This window comes from Coccinella septempunctata, chromosome 5 (genome assembly GCF_907165205.1).
Source record: "Coccinella septempunctata chromosome 5, icCocSept1.1, whole genome shotgun sequence".
NCBI classification, from domain to species: domain Eukaryota; kingdom Metazoa; phylum Arthropoda; class Insecta; order Coleoptera; family Coccinellidae; genus Coccinella; species Coccinella septempunctata.
In genome coordinates, this window is record NC_058193.1 from 18,712,154 (window position 1) to 18,718,153 (window position 6,000).

Consider the following 6,000-nt stretch of genomic DNA (forward strand, 5'->3'; position numbering starts at 1 on the left):
TTTCCCATCTATAGTGTTTATCTATGACCCGAACGAGCCAGATAAAAAAAAAGCGGAATGAGAATCAAAACATTCAAAACCTCTTCGATCAAAATTGACGTCTGAAATCTTAAAAAATGTCATATGTTTCTGCAAATGGCACTCAAATTAATATTTTAACCAGTCCTTGCGTCTTAAAAACACGCGTGACACACAGATGTCGCTCAAATCGCTTTAGTCGCCTCGTTTCCCATCTTTCTACTCTCTATAATCTTTGATTTGAGTCATATGTATTATCTTTTGAGTAGAAAGAAGAATTTGAAAAATTGGTCCTGGGAAGCAGGCAGTGAAGAGGTGCATGTAATAATAAGGTATGCATCGAATATAATCTGAAACTCGCTCTCTATAAATGTTGACAATATTGTAAACATTTCAGTATTCATAACGAGCTTTTATTAGAAATAATCACCCTGTATCATATCATAAAAAGGTATTATATCTCTAAAAAGCTCTCTAAAGGGAATGAGTCGAATTTCGACTATTGTGCAAAATTTGTTTTAATGATTACCCCAATAATTATTGAACACCTGAGGGAAACTACCAAATATTTGGAGACTTTAACCCCCTCATAAAATCATTCATTATTTCTTTGTCCAAATGAGCAATCCCATTCTTGCTGATATATTATTCCTTACACCTAATTGGCAATCATTAAGTACATGACGGTCATTTGAGCAAGAATTTATTTTTCGTTCAATAAATTCTTCCAAATTATCATAATTATTCATAATAATCACCAACGAGTGTATAATATAATATTTTATTTCGCCTGACAGAGCGGTCGATGTGGTAGAATCCTGAAAGGCACTATTTTTGCGAAAATGAAAGATTTGAAAGACTTATTATTCGACAGGAGAAAGGTCAGTACATATTATTTCTATCAGGATGAAAGTCTAAAGATATTTGATTGACTCGGTCTCTACTTGATGGAGGTTCATTGATTTAGATAAATTAACGACAACTTCCACAAAATATTTTGATAATTTTACAACAATTGTTTCGATAACACTGCAGCTTCATCACGTTACTATAAAAATTGTATCCTTTAGACATCAACTAAATCAACTTTCAAATATATAGGCAGAGGGGACGGACGGTACAAAGTACGCAAAACACGCTGGAATTTCCAAAATTACATGATAGATAGATAGATAATTTAATTAATTAGAAAGCCTAATATAAACACGAAGATACATAATAAACAAAATTTTCAAAACTGCTAACACGCTACAACAATAAATGAATAGATTAAAAATACAAATACTCTGGTGAAAGCTTCATTTCTTAATCCTAGCATATTTCTTAATTTCACACTTAAAATCTCTCAAATTGGAACATTCCTTAATATTGGTTGGTAAAGCATTGTACTCCTGAAAACCCTTATATATTAAAGATCTCATGCTTCTACTATAATTCACTCTACTCAAATAAAAACTGCCAGCAGTCCTAGTCCGGTACTCGTGTTTTCGGGAAAATCAACAAACGTCCAGAAATAATCAGGAGCAGAACCTATCAAAATTTTATGTATAAAAGTCATTGTGAAATAATATAATCTCTGCCTCACTGAAAGCCACTGCAGAGCATCCAACATTGACAAAATGGGTGTACGTCTGTTTACTCCCAGAATGACACGCATTCCCCTATTCTGTAGTTTTTGTAGTTTTTCTAATTTGCCATCATTAAACAAAAACATAATGGTCGAACAATAATCAAAATGTGGCTGTATTATGGTATTGTATACCAATATTTTAGAAGTAGGGGTCAAATCAGCCGCCAATCTTGTAAAGAAACCAAGTTTCTTTGAAATCTTTCCGTGAACAAAATCGAAGTGCTTTTCAAAGGACAGGGTATTATCAAGATGGAAACCCAAATATTTTACATGCTCAACCACATCCAGTCTCTGCCCGTCTATTCCCAAATTCACACCATCAACATCAACGAGATTATACTTGGATCTACTAGTGAATATCATGACTTTAGTTTTACTGGTGTTCAGCCTGAGCCTGTTCAACATAAGATACCTTCCAATCTGTTCCAACGCAATATTCATCCTCCTAACTGCTTCATCCAAACTACAATCTGAACAAGCAATGACTTTATCATCCGCAAACAGGTTTATCAAATCACACTGCACAAACAGATCAACATCATTCACATACAACAAGAACAAAAGAGGTCCCAGCACACTCCCCTGAGGAACACCAGAGTCTACATCCAATTCTTCTGTAACCTCATCGTTGAACCTGACTTTTGCTTTCGATTTCTTAAATAGCTATCAAACCAGTCATAAATCACACCACTAACTGCATATTGTCGTAATTTCCGCATTAATATTCGTCTATCAATTGTCTCGAAAGCCCGTTTTAAATCCAAAAAAACACACACAACATATTTATCAGAATCCATTTCAACTTTAAATTTTAGTGATCATAAATTGTAGAGCCGCTTCACAAGAATACCCTTTTCTGAAACCCGACTGATTACTCATCAATATCTCATTCGACTCAACATGTCTCAACAATTGTTCATATACTGTGCGTTCGAGGACTTTTTCAATAGTTGGCAATGTATTAACTGGCCTGAACTCACATGCGTTAAGCGTTCCAACAACTTTAGGAATAGGTATAACAGTACTAATCTTCAACAAGTCCGGTACTTGTCGTCCCCTCTCCAATGAGATGTTTACCAAAGCTAAAATAGCGTCACCCACAAGTTCAAACAATTCTTTTAACATCCTCCCATTCAGTGTTTCATGAATAGAAAATTTACCTTTTATAGTTCCCATGATCTTTTTTAATTGTTCAAAACCAATCATCTCAAAATTGCTAAAGGGTTTATATAAATTGTTGTTACTGTTATACCAAATAGTATGAGGATCAAAAGCATCAACAATGTCAGCAACACTCTGAACAAAGAACACATTGAAACGCTCAGCTATCATCTGTGGTTTTCTAAAAACAATATCATCGTTGAACTTCATAGAATTTGCACTCCCGACTTCATTCAAGCTTATTAGTTTTTTAAGGTTCTCCACATTTCTTTGGAATTGCCCCTACAATTATCAATTTTTCTAACAAAATAATCACGCTTTTTCCTCTTCAAAATATTCACCACATCATTTCTTTTTCTCTTGAATGCATTCCATGCATCATTCCTTTGCCCTCCTGTACAGAACTTGAAGGACCTATACAATTCATCTCTACACTTCATCTCTCTATCGATCTCCCTATACATCCAAGGCACACGAGAATTATATTTACGTGACTTAATTGGTGCAATCTCATCCACCACACACTGACAGGTCTCATTCAATCTACTATAAATTTCATCCACCTCCACTGTCCCGAGACCCCAGTCTACACCCATCAGAGCAGACTTGATCCTGGCGATATTGTCAACGCCAAGATCGCGGAACAATCTCTTAACACCAGTACTAGACCAAGACGCACAATTTAAATTGACAGATATAACAGAGTGATCACTCAATTTGGGTTTATCGTGCACATGTGCAATAATATTATCTTCATTGCTTATTAAGGCGCATTTATACCAAACGAGCATTATTCGCGAACACTGTTTGCAAACAGTAGTACGGGCGGTGTAAACAGTCATCGGCGCCGAACAGAGTTCGCAAACCCTGTTTTCGAACGTTTCAGAGAGCTCGAGCTCATTCGCCACATGCCGGTAAAGTAACGTTTCATTATAAGGCAGTGTTTGCGAACAATGCACGCAATATGCACAGGCGGTGTAAACACTCATCGACGCCGAATAAAGTTTACGAAGCCTGTTTCAAAATGTTTTAAAATGCTCGATCCCGTTCCGTCTCATGTCGGTAAACCGACGAATCATCAAAGGGATTCGGATTTCCTTGCACATCTGGCGTCATATCATCGAAATCACCGGTGGACCGTGAAAGTTATTGGGTATTGGTATTTAATTTATTTTGAATTTTGGTGAGATCTCTTGAATTGTGATTTCATAATTAATCAATCCATTTGAAATGGAGTCCATTTACGATGGCTTCACAGACAGACGGTAATAATTTTCGATATTGATGGTTTTGAAATTCGGTAAAGGTCCATGACACTTCCATAAGAATCTCCCGTAGCCTAGGCTGACCAGATTATCCAATGTTCAATGACGGATGGACCTGATTTATATATACAGGGCGAGTCTTTGAATAGTAAAAATATTTCAACAGTATAGATTCTTGAGATAAAAAAAAAATTTTTTTCTTGTACCATTTTTTCCGATTCAGCCCTGATAAGAAGATATAGCCATTTTAGGTTTTCATAATGAGCTGTGCCACCCCTGGAAAAACAAATTACCTTCAAAATAACTAAATGAATCTGTGACGTCTGTGGATCTTTCAAAAAGAGTTGCATTCGGTCAAAATAACCCAATTTTTCGAATTTCACAGATATCTTTTATTTTTGAACTTCAAATTACTCGAAAACTATATCCACTAATTCATTTTTTTTTATATTTTTCAACAACCTGTATCTTTTAAACCGAGCCGATTCGAAAAAACGGTGTAGGAAAAAAGTGTTTCTTTTGACCTCAAGATTCTACTGTGAAATATTTGTACGAGTCTATAAGACTCACCCTGTATATGATTCCAGCTACACAGTTTCCTACAACGTATGGCGATAAAAAAAATCTATTTATTGAAAAAAGAGAAATAAAAAAAGTCTATTACAACACAAAAACGAAAATTTAATAATATTAATATAATGGTTGTGCATTACACTGTGGAATGAGAAGAGGGCTTCAGGCGTTTCTAGAGAAGCTTCTTCATCCCCAAAATTTGAATGTCTGAAATATTTGGTCAGAGAGGAAGACGCTGCTGCATTAAATTTTTTTTTATGTTCGTAACTTGAAACATGCCGTACATTATCTCTTCTTTCTCCAATTGCAATCTGAATTGGCCCAAACACTTCGTACATTGGACTTCAGAATCAAGTTTTGTGTTTTAAAAAATGGAAATTCTTTCGAAAGATCTTCCATAAATTTGCACTTTCTTTTTTTAATATCCATCTCAAATAATCTTGAGAAAATTGAATTAAATTTAAGATTTTGACGGACATTTTGACGTTTTCCAGTGACGGACTTCTTGGACGATTGACGGACTGTCCGTCACAATGACGGACGTCTGGTCACCCTACCGTAGCCAAAAATCGTTAGTGCCAGTCTAACCGACGCTGGAATGCTCTCTCGATGATTGGTGTCTTTCTTGACACTTTTTCCTCAATTTTGTCCGATAATGACATGCAGCAGAAATTTCTAAAAAGTTCAGTTTGGTCCGCTCTCAAGTCATCCAGCAGCTGGGTATAATTCCTTCCTTTCAGATCAGAATTTACCCAGGCTCCTCCTTTGGCGTAGTTCTTTCATTTGAGAGATTATTACTATCAGAGACTCTGATTACTATAGATTCAGTAGAAATTGCAATTTTAGATAATGAGGGCTCCATGTCGGTGCACTTTAGAGAGACCTCGTTGAATTATCAAGAACAACTGCTCGTTCGGACAGGCGCTGGCTGTGTGAACACCTCCCATTCTGAGTTTTCGTTTTTTTAGATAAAAAAAACCGCCTCAGAACCCGATGGTGAGCGATAGACACATCCTACAATCCATACAAATGGTTTAATATTTACTTTCAAGAGCATACACCAATAATTTCTATCAAGTACAAAAGTTTTAACACAAGAACACTCATAACAATCTTTGACATAAATTAAAACGCCGCCCGTTTGTCTACTTTTTGAATAGCATCTATATACTCCATAATTTTCTATTTTGATTTCAGATGTTTCAATATCTCTAGTAGTCCTAGTTTCGCTTAACAAAATTACTTTAGGATTGAAACTCGTTAGACTATGGTTAAGTTGATCAATTTTGTTCATAACACTTTGGGCATTCACATACAGTACATCCTCATTTAACAGTATATTAGGCTTCTTTA